At 42.4% G+C, this 17049-nt stretch overlaps 1 protein-coding gene across 1 annotated transcript in view; it reads right to left on the minus strand.

The window, feature by feature from the left end:
• The window catches only part of LOC310877106 (solute carrier family 35 member D3-like), a 151937-nt gene that overhangs the window by 75689 nt on the left and 59199 nt on the right, over positions 1-17049 (minus strand). The gene's annotated exons all lie outside the window — the stretch shown is intronic.

Raw genomic sequence — 17049 nt, forward strand, 5'->3', positions numbered from 1 at the left:
ACCTCGTATGAATCTGATCTCAGGTCAGAATGGGTTAAGAACAAGTGCAGTAAACACGTTGAAGAGTAGAAACCCCCCCTCTATATCTGAAATGAAATCATGACTTATGTTGAAATGCTGAACATGTTCAAGGTCGCCGTTGTGAGCTACTCCGACTCGCACAGAGGTGAGAGCTGAAAGAGGCTGATGCATTTCGTTATGCATTACGTGGAGTAGCGTCTCTCTCTCTCTCTCTCTCTCTCGTGTAAGGTTGACAGCTCCTGAACCCTCTACAAGAGAGTGTGGCTGGCACAACATGAATGTGATCCCATTATGGTGAAACATTATTTCTCAAGTAGTGCAGTGGGCGGGTCATTATGGCAGCTAGTGTCTCGCACAATTTACAAGCTGTCCAGTGGTGGAAAAAGTACTCAAATGTTTTACTTGCGTAAAAGTGGCCTATCAATACTGCAAGCAATGCTACGATAATATGTTAAAAGTCCGGCATTTAAAATTTACTTGATTAAAAGTACAAAAGTAGGCCCAGGCCGTAGCGTAACGGTCTGGGCACCGGACTGGTAATCCAGTCGCAGTGTGCCGCGGGTTCGACTCCCGGACCCGACACGGCCTTTACTGCATGTCTTCCCCCATCTCTCTCCCGTTTCCTGTCAGCCTACTGTCTGTCCCTTCAAATAAAATCAATAAAAGGCGTAAGCCGCAAAAAAAAAAAAAAAGTACAAAAGTATTGGTATCAAAATATACTTAAAGTACAAAAAGAAAAATAACTCGTTATGCACAATGCCCCGAAGTGGAGTAGAAGTAAAAGTATTGAAAATTGGATATACTCCAGTAAAGTACATTATCACATGTGGGGTCTGGTGAGCGACCCCCCGCGATGGTAAGTGCGTTGCCAGGGCAACCAGACACGCTGTCAGACAGAAGACGCCTCGGGCCGTTAGGAACGCCCTCCTCCGCCAGATTGAGCTGATTGACGGACCGCACCCAAATCAGCTAGCGGCTAGACCCGTCATATAAAAGGCAGAATCAGTCTGCGTCTGGCAGCGGCTGGTTCACACACACGCTCACGGAGGCACGCACACCGTCGGGGGGTAAGCAGACACACACACACTTCCACCAAACACACACACTCATGTGTATGGCTCTGCATGTCTTAAACTGTCACTCTCCTCTCGTCACAGGTTTTTAGGATCCGTCTAGGATTATGTCAGAGGGACAGAATCCACGGGACTGTATGAAGGAAATACAGTCCAGGATTATGTCCGAGGGGCAGAATCCACCGGACTGGATAAAGGAAATATAGGAACAGGAATCACAGTTCCACGTATCGGGCTGCTGAAGGAAGGCAGCCCCGCCAGCGACGGCGACGTGAGAACTACAGATAACAAGGTCGGGAAGAAGCCTATAATTCTTTCTATAACATTGAGTTCTGTCTGGCATACAGAAGAGGAGTTCCAGTTTCCACGGACCGCGCTGCGGGAAGGAGGCTACCCCGCCACAGCGACGAGGACGAGGAAACTACAGATAATAAGGTCGCAGAGAAACTTATTATTCTTTATATAATTCTGAGACATTGCATTGAGGCCTGTCTAGCAAACAGACGCTCATTATAGACGCAGGACCGGCTTGAAGACTTGCGCTCTTTTGGAGCTAAAACCCGCTACAGATAAAGATAAAGACTGATGACGTCACGAAGCAAGGCATCGACGTCACCTGTATATCGCTTATCTGTTAACCCAAAGCCCTCCAGTGAGGAGAAGAGCTATCAGAGACTGTATATCGTTTATCAGTAAGCAAAGCCCTCCAGGGAGGAGAAGAGCTACATGAGAGTCTGTATAAACTGAGTTGAAACTAATATTGTATTTTCATCTTTCTCCAGGCTGGAAAACGCCTGAGGAACAAACCTTGATTGTACATTCTACATAATAGCAGATACTACTGTATGGAGTATAAGTTATGCTGAGAAAGCCTATGTGAGGTTTTCTCCTGTCTACTGTTTGTCCATATTATTTACTGCTTTTGAAATAAACCAGCGTTTTGAAGTGCTGCAATACCTTGTCCCGCCTGTTGATGACCACACAGACCTCACACACAATAGTGTACAGTATTTGAGCAAATGTACTTAGTTACTGTTGTAAGAGCCATTTGAGCCACCATATTGTTTTCCATGATTCCTGTGAATTTGCCAATCTATGTTGCCATGGTTACAGGGAGGGAGGGTATTTAACCCATTCTGAACGGGAACCCATTTTGGTGTTAGCATCATGTTATGCTTTAGCTATTTAAAAATAGCAGACCTACAAGCTCATAGCGCGCCACCGAGTGGCGCGCTACGAGCTTGTAGGTCTGCTATTTTTGAAAACAATCGAAGAACGACTGACATTTTTAGAATCTGATCTCAGGTCAGAATGGGTTAACCCTGGCCCTAATCAGGCACAGGTGTTCAATTGCCAGTGGTAAAGCCGTTTTTTACTGTGTTCATGAGGGCTGGTGATCTGTATCCTGTGTAGATTTATGTTATGTCTATTTTGTATGATAAAGTATAGGACTTTGAGCACTAATAAATATAGTTTAATTAATTTCTACTCAACGGACACTTTTGGACATCAGTTATTTTGATCACACGTCTGAACTTCCTCGGCAACCAGTATCACCCAAGTATAGGGACTAGTTGGGCGTTACAACTGTAACCCATTTAATACAAGGCATTTTACCTGTGTATGGTACTTTACAGTAAGTACATGTTTTTGAGAATCTTGACTTGAGTGTCTGTACTTTTTACTTACAACTTTCAGTCTACTACATTTCAAAGACAAATGTTGTACTAACACTACATACAAAAAGTACAAAATTAATTTACTTTTGACTCTCCACTACATACCAGAAGTACATCATGAATTAACCCCGTAAGTCCTGTTTAAAGTGAATTTATCGCATTGTGAAACATGATCTTCTTTTTTCAACATTTTTCAAAATGTCAACATGTTAACAGAGCACGTTTTACTTACAGTCGAGTACTCTGTCCACCACTGCCAAGAGACATTATTCCACTGCCCGCTACTGTATGAAGAGACATTATTCCACTGCTCACTACTGTATGAAGAGACATTATTCCACTGCTCACTACTGTATGAAGAGACATTATTCCACTGCCCACTACTGTATGAAGAGACATTATTCCACTGCCCACTACTGTATGAAGAGACATTATTCCACTGCCTGCTACTGTATGAAGAGACATTATTCCACTGCTCACTACTGTATGAAGAGACATTATTCCACTGCTCACTACTGTATGAAGAGACATTATTCCACTGCCCGTTACTGTATGAAGAGACATTATTCCACTGCCCGCTACTGTATGAAGAGACATTATTCCACTGCCCACTACTGTATGAAGAGACATTATTCCACTGCCCGCTACTGTATGAAGAGACATTATTCTACTGCCCACTACTGTATGAAGAGACATTATTCCACTGCTCACTACTGTATGAAGAGACATTATTCCACTGCCCGCTACTGTATGAAGAGACATTATTCCACTGCCTGCTACTGTATGAAGAGACATTATTCCACCGCTCACTACTGTATGAAGAGACATTATTCCACTGCCCGCTACTGTATGAAGAGACATTATTCCACTGCCTGCTACTGTATGAAGAGACATTATTCCACTGCCTGCTACTGTATGAAGAGACATTATTCCACTGCTCACTACTGTATGAAGAGACATTATTCCACTGCTCACTACTGTATGAAGAGACATTATTCCACTGCCTGCTACTGTATGAAGAGACATTATTCCACTGCCTGCTACTGTATGAAGAGACATTATTCCACTGCTCACTACTGTATGAAGAGACATTATTCCACTGCCTGCTACTGTATGAAGAGACATTATTCCACTGCCCGCTACTGTATGAAGAGACATTATTCCACTGCTCACTACTGTATGAAGAGACATTATTCCACTGCTCACTACTGTATGAAGAGACATTATTCCACTGCCTGCTACTGTATGAAGAGACATTATTCCACTGCCCACTACTGTATGAAGAGACATTATTCCACTGCTCACTACTGTATGAAGAGACATTATTCCACTGCCCACTACTGTATGAAGAGACATTATTCCACTGCTCACTACTGTATGAAGAGACATTATTCCACTGCCTGCTACTGTATGAAGAGACATTATTCCACTGCCCACTACTGTATGAAGAGACATTATTCCACTGCCTGCTACTGTATGAAGAGACATTATTCCACTGCCCTCTACTGTATGAAGAGACATTATTCCACTGCCCGCTACTGTATGAAGAGACATTATTCCACTGCTCACTACTGTATGAAGAGACATTATTCCACTGCCCGCTACTGTATGAAGAGACATTATTCCACTGCCTGCTACTGTATGAAGAGACATTATTCCACTGCTCACTACTGTATGAAGAGACATTATTCCACTGCTCACTACTGTATGAAGAGACATTATTCCACTGCTCACTACTGTATGAAGAGACATTATTCCACTGCTCACTACTGTATGAAGAGACATTATTCCACTGCCCGCTACTGTATGAAGAGACATTATTCCACTGCCTGCTACTGTATGAAGAGACATTATTCCACTGCTCACTACTGTATGAAGAGACATTATTCCACTGCCCGCTACTGTATGAAGAGACATTATTCCACTGCCTGCTACTGTATGAAGAGACATTATTCCACTGCTCACTACTGTATGAAGAGACATTATTCCACTGCTCACTACTGTATGAAGAGACATTATTCCACTGCTCACTACTGTATGAAGAGACATTATTCCACTGCTCACTACTGTATGAAGAGACATTATTCCACTGCTCACTACTGTATGAAGAGACATTATTCCACTGCTCACTACTGTATGAAGAGACATTATTCCACTGCCCACTACTGTATGAAGAGACATTATTCCACTGCTCGCTACTGTATGAAGAGACATTATTCCACTGCCCGCTACTGTATGAAGAGACATTATTCCACTGCCCGCTACTGTATGAAGAGACATTATTCCACTGCCCACTACTGTATGAAGAGACATTATTCCACTGCCTGCTACTGTATGAAGAGACATTATTCCACTGCCCGCTACTGTATGAAGAGACATTATTCCACTGCTCACTACTGTATGAAGAGACATTATTCCACTGCCCGCTACTGTATGAAGAGACATTATGAGATGAGATGAGATGATGAGATATACTTTATTGTCCCACAAGGGGAAATTTGTCTTGGGCAAAAGTGCATTAGTACATACATCAGAGCTTTTTAAGTAATGCTTTTTAAGTGCATTAGTACATACATCAGAGCTTTTTAAGTAATTATTCCACTGCCCACTACTGTATGAAGAGACATTATTCCACTGCCCGCTACTGTATGAAGAGACATTATTTCACTGCTCACTACTGTATGAAGAGACATTATTCCACTGCCCACTACTGTATGAAGAGACATTATTCCACTGCCCGCTACTGTATGAAGAGACATTATTTCACTGCTCACTACTGTATGAAGAGACATTATTCCACTGCTCACTACTGTATGAAGAGACATTATTTCACTGCCCGCTACTGTATGAAGAGACATTATTCCACTGCCTGCTACTGTATGAAGAGACATTATTCCACTGCTCACTACTGTATGAAGAGACATTATTCCACTGCTCACTACTGTATGAAGAGACATTATTCCACTGCCTGCTACTGTATGAAGAGACATTATTCCACTGCTCACTACTGTATGAAGAGACATTATTCCACTGCTCACTACTGTATGAAGAGACATTATTCCACTGCTCACTACTGTATGAAGAGACATTATTCCACTGCTCACTACTGTATGAAGAGACATTATTCCACTGCTCACTACTGTATGAAGAGACATTATTCCACTGCCCACTACTGTATGAAGAGACATTATTCCACTGCCTGCTACTGTATGAAGAGACATTATTCCACTGCCCACTACTGTATGAAGAGACATTATTCCACTGCCCACTACTGTATGAAGAGACATTATTCTACTGCCCGCTACTGTATGAAGAGACATTATTCTACTGCTCACTACTGTATGAAGAGACATTATTCCACTGCTCACTACTGTATGAAGAGACATTATTTCACTGCCCACTACTGTATGAAGAGACATTATTCCACTGCCCACTACTGTATGAAGAGACATTATTCCACTGCTCACTACTGTATGAAGAGACATTATTCCACTGCCCGCTACTGTATGAAGAGACATTATTCCACTGCTCACTACTGTATGAAGAGACATTATTCCACTGCCCGTTACTGTATGAAGAGACATTATTCCACTACTGTATGAAGAGACATTATTCCACTGCCCGTTACTGTATGAAGAGACATTATTCCACTGCTCACTACTGTATGAAGAGACATTATTCCACTGCTCACTACTGTATGAAGAGACATTATTCCACTGCCTGCTACTGTATGAAGAGACATTATTCCACTGCCCACTACTGTATGAAGAGACATTATTTCACTGCCCACTACTGTATGAAGAGACATTATTCCACTGCTCACTACTGTATGAAGAGACATTATTCCACTGCCCACTACTGTATGAAGAGACATTATTCCACTGCCCACTACTGTATGAAGAGACATTATTTCACTGCCCACTACTGTATGAAGAGACATTATTTCACTGCCCACTACTGTATGAAGAGACATTATTCCACTACTGTATGAAGAGACATTATTTCACTGCCCACTACTGTATGAAGAGACATTATTCCACTACTGTATGAAGAGACATTATTCCACTGCTCACTACTGTATGAAGAGACATTATTCCACTGCTCACTACTGTATGAAGAGACATTATTCCACTGCCTGCTACTGTATGAAGAGACATTATTCCACTGCCCACTACTGTATGAAGAGACATTATTCCACTGCCCACTACTGTATGAAGAGACATTATTCCACTACTGTATGAAGAGACATTATTCCACTGCTCACTACTGTATGAAGAGACATTATTCCACTGCTCACTACTGTATGAAGAGACATTATTTCACTGCCTGCTACTGTATGAAGAGACATTATTCCACTGCCCACTACTGTATGAAGAGACATTATTCCACTGCCCACTACTGTATGAAGAGACATTATTCCACTGCTCACTACTGTATGAAGAGACATTATTCCACTGCTCACTACTGTATGAAGAGACATTATTCCACTGCTCACTACTGTATGAAGAGACATTATTTCACTGCCTGCTACTGTATGAAGAGACATTATTCCACTGCCCACTACTGTATGAAGAGACATTATTCCACTGCTCACTACTGTATGAAGAGACATTATTCCACTACTGTATGAAGAGACATTATTCAACTGCCTGCTACTGTATGAAGAGACATTATTCCACTGCCCGCTACTGTATGAAGAGACATTATTCCACTGCCCGTTACTGTATGAAGAGACATTATTCCACTGCCCGTTACTGTATGAAGAGACATTATTCCACTGCTCACTACTGTATGAAGAGACATTATTCCACTGCCCGCTACTGTATGAAGAGACATTATTCCACTGCTCACTACTGTATGAAGAGACATTATTCCACTGCCCGTTACTGTATGAAGAGACATTATTCCACTGCCTGCTACTGTATGAAGAGACATTATTCCACTGCCCGTTACTGTATGAAGAGACATTATTCCACTGCCCACTACTGTATGAAGAGACATTATTCCACTGCTCACTACTGTATGAAGAGACATTATTCCACTGCTCACTACTGTATGAAGAGACATTATTCCACTGCCCGCTACTGTATGAAGAGACATTATTCCACTGCCTGCTACTGTATGAAGAGACATTATTCCACTGCCTGCTACTGTATGAAGAGACATTATTCTGCTACTGTATGAAGAGACATTATTCCACTGCTCACTACTGTATGAAGAGACATTATTCCACTGCCCGCTACTGTATGAAGAGACATTATTTCACTGCCCACTACTGTATGAAGAGACATTATTCCACTGCCTGCTACTGTATGAAGAGACATTATTCCACTGCCTGCTACTGTATGAAGAGACATTATTCCACTGCCCGCTACTGTATGAAGAGACATTATTCCACTGCCTGCTACTGTATGAAGAGACATTATTCCACTGCCTGCTACTGTATGAAGAGACATTATTCCACTGCCTGCTACTGTATGAAGAGACATTATTCCACTGCCTGCTACTGTATGAAGAGACATTATTCCACTGCCCACTACTGTATGAAGAGACATTATTCCACTGCCTGCTACTGTATGAAGAGACATTATTCCACTGCCTGCTACTGTATGAAGAGACATTATTCCACTGCCCGCTACTGTATGAAGAGACATTATTCCACTGCCCGCTACTGTATGAAGAGACATTATTCCACTGCCCGCTACTGTATGAAGAGACATTATTCCACTGCTCACTACTGTATGAAGAGACATTATTCCACTGCCCGTTACTGTATGAAGAGACATTATTCCACTACTGTATGAAGAGACATTATTCCACTGCCCGTTACTGTATGAAGAGACATTATTCCACTACTGTATGAAGAGACATTATTCCACTGCTCACTACTGTATGAAGAGACATTATTCCACTGCCTGCTACTGTATGAAGAGACATTATTCCACTGCCCACTACTGTATGAAGAGACATTATTTCACTGCCCACTACTGTATGAAGAGACATTATTCCACTGCTCACTACTGTATGAAGAGACATTATTCCACTGCCCACTACTGTATGAAGAGACATTATTCCACTGCCCACTACTGTATGAAGAGACATTATTTCACTGCCCACTACTGTATGAAGAGACATTATTTCACTGCCCACTACTGTATGAAGAGACATTATTCCACTACTGTATGAAGAGACATTATTTCACTGCCCACTACTGTATGAAGAGACATTATTCCACTACTGTATGAAGAGACATTATTCCACTGCTCACTACTGTATGAAGAGACATTATTCCACTGCTCACTACTGTATGAAGAGACATTATTCCACTGCCTGCTACTGTATGAAGAGACATTATTCCACTGCCCACTACTGTATGAAGAGACATTATTCCACTGCCCACTACTGTATGAAGAGACATTATTCCACTACTGTATGAAGAGACATTATTCCACTGCTCACTACTGTATGAAGAGACATTATTCCACTGCTCACTACTGTATGAAGAGACATTATTTCACTGCCTGCTACTGTATGAAGAGACATTATTCCACTGCCCACTACTGTATGAAGAGACATTATTCCACTGCCCACTACTGTATGAAGAGACATTATTCCACTGCTCACTACTGTATGAAGAGACATTATTCCACTGCTCACTACTGTATGAAGAGACATTATTCCACTGCTCACTACTGTATGAAGAGACATTATTTCACTGCCTGCTACTGTATGAAGAGACATTATTCCACTGCCCACTACTGTATGAAGAGACATTATTCCACTGCTCACTACTGTATGAAGAGACATTATTCCACTACTGTATGAAGAGACATTATTCAACTGCCTGCTACTGTATGAAGAGACATTATTCCACTGCCCGTTACTGTATGAAGAGACATTATTCCACTGCTCACTACTGTATGAAGAGACATTATTCCACTGCTCACTACTGTATGAAGAGACATTATTCCACTGCCCGCTACTGTATGAAGAGACATTATTCCACTGCTCACTACTGTATGAAGAGACATTATTCCACTGCCCGTTACTGTATGAAGAGACATTATTCCACTGCCCGTTACTGTATGAAGAGACATTATTCCACTGCCCGTTACTGTATGAAGAGACATTATTCCACTGCTCACTACTGTATGAAGAGACATTATTCCACTGCTCACTACTGTATGAAGAGACATTATTCCACTGCCCGCTACTGTATGAAGAGACATTATTCCACTGCTCACTACTGTATGAAGAGACATTATTCCACTGCCCGCTACTGTATGAAGAGACATTATTCCACTGCCCGTTACTGTATGAAGAGACATTATTCCACTGCCCGTTACTGTATGAAGAGACATTATTCCACTGCCCGTTACTGTATGAAGAGACATTATTCCACTGCTCACTACTGTATGAAGAGACATTATTCCACTGCTCACTACTGTATGAAGAGACATTATTCCACTGCCCGCTACTGTATGAAGAGACATTATTCCACTGCTCACTACTGTATGAAGAGACATTATTCCACTGCCCGTTACTGTATGAAGAGACATTATTCCACTGCCTGCTACTGTATGAAGAGACATTATTCCACTGCCCGTTACTGTATGAAGAGACATTATTCCACTGCCCACTACTGTATGAAGAGACATTATTCCACTGCTCACTACTGTATGAAGAGACATTATTCCACTGCTCACTACTGTATGAAGAGACATTATTCCACTGCCCGCTACTGTATGAAGAGACATTATTCCACTGCCTGCTACTGTATGAAGAGACATTATTCCACTGCCTGCTACTGTATGAAGAGACATTATTCTGCTACTGTATGAAGAGACATTATTCCACTGCTCACTACTGTATGAAGAGACATTATTCCACTGCCCGCTACTGTATGAAGAGACATTATTTCACTGCCCACTACTGTATGAAGAGACATTATTCCACTGCCTGCTACTGTATGAAGAGACATTATTCCACTGCCTGCTACTGTATGAAGAGACATTATTCCACTGCCCGCTACTGTATGAAGAGACATTATTCCACTGCCTGCTACTGTATGAAGAGACATTATTCCACTGCCTGCTACTGTATGAAGAGACATTATTCCACTGCCTGCTACTGTATGAAGAGACATTATTCCACTGCCCACTACTGTATGAAGAGACATTATTCCACTGCCTGCTACTGTATGAAGAGACATTATTCCACTGCCTGCTACTGTATGAAGAGACATTATTCCACTGCCCGCTACTGTATGAAGAGACATTATTCCACTGCCCGCTACTGTATGAAGAGACATTATTCCACTGCCCGCTACTGTATGAAGAGACATTATTCCACTGCTCACTACTGTATGAAGAGACATTATTCCACTGCTCATTACTGTATGAAGAGACATTATTCCACTGCCTGCTACTGTATGAAGAGACATTATTCCACTGCCCGCTACTGTATGAAGAGACATTATTCCACTGCTCACTACTGTATGAAGAGACATTATTCCACTGCCCACTACTGTATGAAGAGACATTATTCCACTGCTCACTACTGTATGAAGAGACATTATTCCACTGCCCACTACTGTATGAAGAGACATTATTCCACTGCCCGCTACTGTATGAAGAGACATTATTCCACTGCCCACTACTGTATGAAGAGACATTATTCCACTGCTCACTACTGTATGAAGAGACATTATTCCACTGCCCGCTACTGTATGAAGAGACATTATTCCACTGCCCACTACTGTATGAAGAGACATTATTCCACTGCTCACTACTGTATGAAGAGACATTATTCCACTGCTCACTACTGTATGAAGAGACATTATTCCACTGCTCACTACTGTATGAAGAGACATTATTCCACTGCTCACTACTGTATGAAGAGACATTATTCCACTGCTCACTACTGTATGAAGAGATATTATTCCACTGCTCACTACTGTATGAAGAGACATTATTCCACTGCCCGCTACTGTATGAAGAGACATTATTCCACTGAATAATGCGTCCCTCAAATAATGCCTTCTCCTTCCTTCTCGTGTGCCAAATAACAACTTCTTCATCCAACTGATACATTCAATTCAATTCAATTCAAAGGGCTTTATTGGCATGAGAAAACATACGTTTACATTGCCAAAGCAGAAAGAGCAATACAACAATACAGCAATACAATCAAATTATGTATTCAATTATGTACATTGAAGGTCAGGAACTTCAATAGATCAACTTCTATGTACCAAGATCACTCGATGCAGGTATAGTGCAGGAATATACACAATGATTAGTCTTTAGGGTGGTTGTGTTCCATTTGATATCCTTCTCCTATCACAGCAGCTCACAAATCTTGCTGCTGTGTTTGCACATTGTTGTACTTCGCCCAGCAGATATGGGAGTTTTTTGTCATTGGTCATGTTTTCAAAATCTCCGTGTGTGGTTGTAATCTGTGGGAAGTATGTGTCTCTGATGTCTTGGTACAGTGGACAGATGGTTAGGAAGTGTAGCTCGGTTTCCACTTCATTTAGTGTGCAGTGGGTGCATAGTCTGTCTTCTCTCGGGATACAGGTCTGCCTATGACGGCCTTTCTCGATCGCGAGACTGTGCTCACTGAGTCTGTACCTAGTTAAGATTTTTCTTTGTTTTGGGTCGGTCACGGTGCTCAGGTATTCTGCCACTGTGTATTCTCTGTTTAGGGCCAGATAGCATTCTAGTTTACTCTGCTTTTGTGTTGCTTCTTTCCAATGTGTCAGATAGTTTTCCTTTTGCTGTTTTATAATTTGGTTTAGTCCAATGGGTTTTCTATCTCGTGGCTCTGTTTGTGTTTGTGCCCGGAGTTCCAGGGCCAGCTGGCTGAGGGGGCATCTCTCTAGAGTTTCACTGTGTGTGAGTGCCTTGTTATGGAGTGCATCTAGGTCACTTTCTTTTAGGTGGTTCTTTTAGGTGGTTGTACATTCACTCCCTCCCTATGTTTAATGTGATTGCATTCACACCTGTGACCTGCAGTGATCCGCACTCTGCTGCCTTTTGAAGGGAAATGAAACCCCCGTTTTTTTGGCGGAGCAGAATGCAGTTCTTTGCTGCGCATTAGGGTTCGATTGAGCTTTCACACCTTGCCAAACGAAGCACACTTTCCGACAATGCGCAGCAGGATTCGTTTTAATCGCAGTAAAGCTTTCCGGTGTGAATGCGACCTAAAACTACATAAATTATTTGCTGTCAAAGTAAACACTGCTCTCATCTCGTCTGTCTGTATTCTTCATTCTCTCCTCTGTCTTTCTCTTTGCTGATGTCACCCCTCCACTCCACAGTAAATCTATACAAGACGACAGATGTGCAAACACTAGCACACACACACACACACACACACACACACACACACGCACACGCACACACACACACACGCGCACACACACACACACACACACACACACACACACACACACACACACACACACACACACACACACACACACACACACACACACACACACACACACACACACACACACACACACACACACACACACACACACACACAGATATACACACACACTGAAACTGTCACAATGAATTCTTCTCTTTATGAACCGAGCAGTGTTCGATTGGCCAGATCTGGTCTAAGAGACAAGCGCTTATTGATTGGTTATGTCTTCCAGGCCTAGAAACACCTGGGGTGTGAAGCTAGTGTCAGCAAGAGGGCTAGCCTCTGTGTGTGTGTGTGTGTGTGTGTGTGTGTGTGTGTGTGTGTGTGTGTGTGTGTGTGTGTGTGTGTATGTGTGTGTGTGTGTGTGTGTGTGTGTGTGTGTGTGTGTGTGTGTGTGTGTGTGTGTGTGTGTGTGTGTGTGTGTGTGTGTGTGTGTGTGTGTGTGTGTGTGTGTGACTGTGTGACTGTGTGACTGTGCGTACAGTATGTGTGTTTAAACTTTAAGGGGGAGTGGAACTAATTATCTCTGCTGTATTACGCTGTAGTGTGTGACTGTGTGTGTGTGTGTGTGTGTGTGTGTGTGTGTGTGTGTGTGTGTGTGTGTGTGTGTGTGTGTGTGTGTGTGTGTGTGTGTGTGTGTGTGTGTGTGTGTGTGTGTGTGTGTGTGTGTGTGACTGTGTGTGTGTGTGTGTGTGTTTCTGGCAACAGAAATGGTTGATTTATGGTAAAAAAATAAATCAGAAATTCTGAAAGTCCACTCAAACGATGTGAAGTTAAGGGTAGTATTAGACATTTAAGGCTTATTCATACTCAGTTTTAGGTGATATTAAGGTGACCAGTAAAAAACTGAGAGATGTTCGGGTGGTTACCTTATCACCTAAAAATGTGTAAAAGTATGAATGGGCCTTTAGAGGTTATGGGCTGTATTTTGCGTGTCTTAAGTACCAGGTCTTATTACCTAACTTGAGTAAACTAAAGACCTGGAGGCGTGATCAATGCCATTTGGCTATTCTGAGTGGCCAAAGAGCATTGATCACGCCTCCAGGTCTTTAGTTTACTCAAGTTAGGTAATAAGACCTGGTACTTAAGACACGCAAAATACAGCCCTATATGTTTAGGGGGTTGGTTATGGGTGAGTTATACGTAGTTTCACACCCATTTTACACAACAGAAAATAGCCAATCTACAAGTTCACGACGCATCACACTGATCACAGCACCATGCGCTGTGAGCTTGTAGGCTATTTTCGACACTGTCCTATGAACTGTTTATGTCCTCACAACTATAGCAATACAAACGTGTGTGTGTGTGTTGTGTGTGTGCGTGAGTGCGGGACGGAGGGCGTGCACATGCGTGCCTGCGTGCGTGATGAGCACTATAGATTTGTTCTGGTGCAGTGTGTGTGTTAATGCAGTCTGAGAGGATGACGGCTGAGTGGGAGTCACTCAGAAACACCCCGATTACCATGATTTAACACAAATCACTTCACACTAACCACACTGTCACATGATACATATACATACTGTATGCGCAGTGCGCACGCGCATGTGTGTGTGTGTGTGTCAGGCCTTTTTAGTGCCATGTAACAAGGGACAGACAGTGTGTGTGTGTGTGCGTGTGCGAGTGTGTGTGTGTGTGTACACATTTTTAAAAAGGGCAAAAATTACAGATTTACAAGCTCACGGCGCATTGTGACAGCCTGACCTGAACAGACCCATTATGAGAGACCTACACAACCCACCGACTCCAAAACTATTTGTTAATGAAGCCCGACCTGCCCGAACTCCAACTGATTACCGCAGGATTAAAAAAATAAAGAAAATAAGAAGATCCACTTTGCATAAAAACTGATGCATTAGGTCAAATGTAAATAGCCATTCACTTTATCACATTCTAATCAGTCTCATTGACTTTGCCCCATGTCCACTTTGCCTGTGCAAAGGAGAACCTGGGGGTGACAGGGCCTTCTGGTGCTTTTCTCCTACCTCCCCTCCCACCTTTCCTTTCATTCCTCAAAAAAAAAAAAAAAAACATTCACACACTGTTCTACACCTGTAAACCTGTGATGGGACAATAACACTATGATTCTGATTATTTCCACAGTGTCTGCCATTAGGAATAGCATGTGCTTCCTTCAGCTTTGCAAAGACAGATGAGAAACAACCAGCCTCAGATCAGAAAGCTGCATGAAGGTCTGTTAACCCATTTTGGGCGGGCACCCGTTTTGGTGTTAGCATTATGTTATGCTTTAGCTATTGAAAAATAGCAGATCTACAAGCTCATAGCGCGCCACCGAGTGGTGCGCTACCAGCTTGTAGGTCTGCTATTTTTGAAAAATCGAAGAGCGACTGACATAGAAGACATTTTTTTTAATCCGATCTCATGTCAGAATGAAAACTGTCAGGACGTAGAAGACATTAAAGAATCTGATCTCAGGTCAGAATAGGTTAAAACCACTTTTAACCCTATTTATATATATATGCAGGTGACTGGTGTCCCCCAGGGCTCTATACTAGCTCTGCTCCCTTTCTCTCTACATTAGATATCTTCAGCTATTTCCGCTGAATGTTCGTCCATAGAATCGGGACTCTAGGGTTAATTTGGGTAAAGCGACTTACTTGCACTCCTGTATGACATCCTAAAGGAGCCCCGCTATCAGAACATTTTCAAACAAAACGCACAGTGTCTGTACCCTCTATGCAGACAAAGCGATCAAGCGTGGCATTCTGTTCATTTATTAATGGATTGGGACAATCTCCAGGGACCAAAGTACTTGCAGCTGAACTTGCAGTGTCAGAAGGCAGGCGTTTGGCACAGTCGTGCTGACAGACAACTCAAAAACACTTCCTGTCAAGTGTCAACAGTTTCCCCAGAAGTCTCAGCAACAATCTAAACCGTCGAGTGGTCAACACTTAAAACCTCTACAGGGTCAGCATCCTCGAAGGCACAATTAGACTCACATCATGTTTGTTTGACTGCACAATTTTTAAAAGTTCCGGAACCTGACAAGTGACAACTGACCACTGGCCCATATTACGCCGCACAGATTTGAAGAGATGCATGAGGTCTGCAAAAAGATTCAGGGTGCCTATACTGTTAGGAGCAATTAACGGATACAGAGTCAGACTTTATTGAGAGCAATGGAGAAACTATGCTGATGAGGTTCAGGCCTTAAAGTTGAATAACACAAAATTCATTCCATGCAGCGCTGAAGAGTGTGAAAGGGGATTCAGCCAGATGAATCTACCGGGAATTATCACCCCGAGCCTCACAAAGTGACTCGTTCAATGGCTATCAGTCTTGTATAGTACACAGGCCACCAAACCAGTGACATCCGACACAATAAGCTGTGTGAACGATGTCTGAACGCTGTGTGCATGTGTGCAGACAACGATAAGTTAATGATGTCCTGATGAAGGTCTAATGACCAAAACGTCAACTTAATAAAGCATTTTCTTTTGTGCAAGTTCCATACAGTTCCAGAAAGAGTTCCGCCGCCATTAATTAATAGCGCACTGCCAAAGTTTTTATCGCACGTAACACTTACTTTGAAGAGCCAAATATCCGTAATCGCATGTTACAGTGACAAACTGCTGTGTGGCCGTGGCCACTGTCCCACTTCAGCTGTTGAAGGTGGCTAACGATACGATCGGATCAAATTAAAGAATATAAATGCTGGAAAACGGAGAAGTCGCGTTTGGCAGGCTAGGGTACTAATTTAACCCTATACTTTTGGTGTACTCTGTGTTAAAAGTCAAGACCTTTGTAATACAGTTGAACCTAACACAATTTATGCGGAAAACAAGACAAAATCCCTTGATTCTAATTAACAACTTTAA

Source organism: Protomyctophum parallelum (assembly GCF_964188405.1).
Source record: "Protomyctophum parallelum genome assembly, chromosome: 19".
Classification (NCBI taxonomy): Eukaryota; Metazoa; Chordata; class Actinopteri; order Myctophiformes; family Myctophidae; genus Protomyctophum; species Protomyctophum parallelum.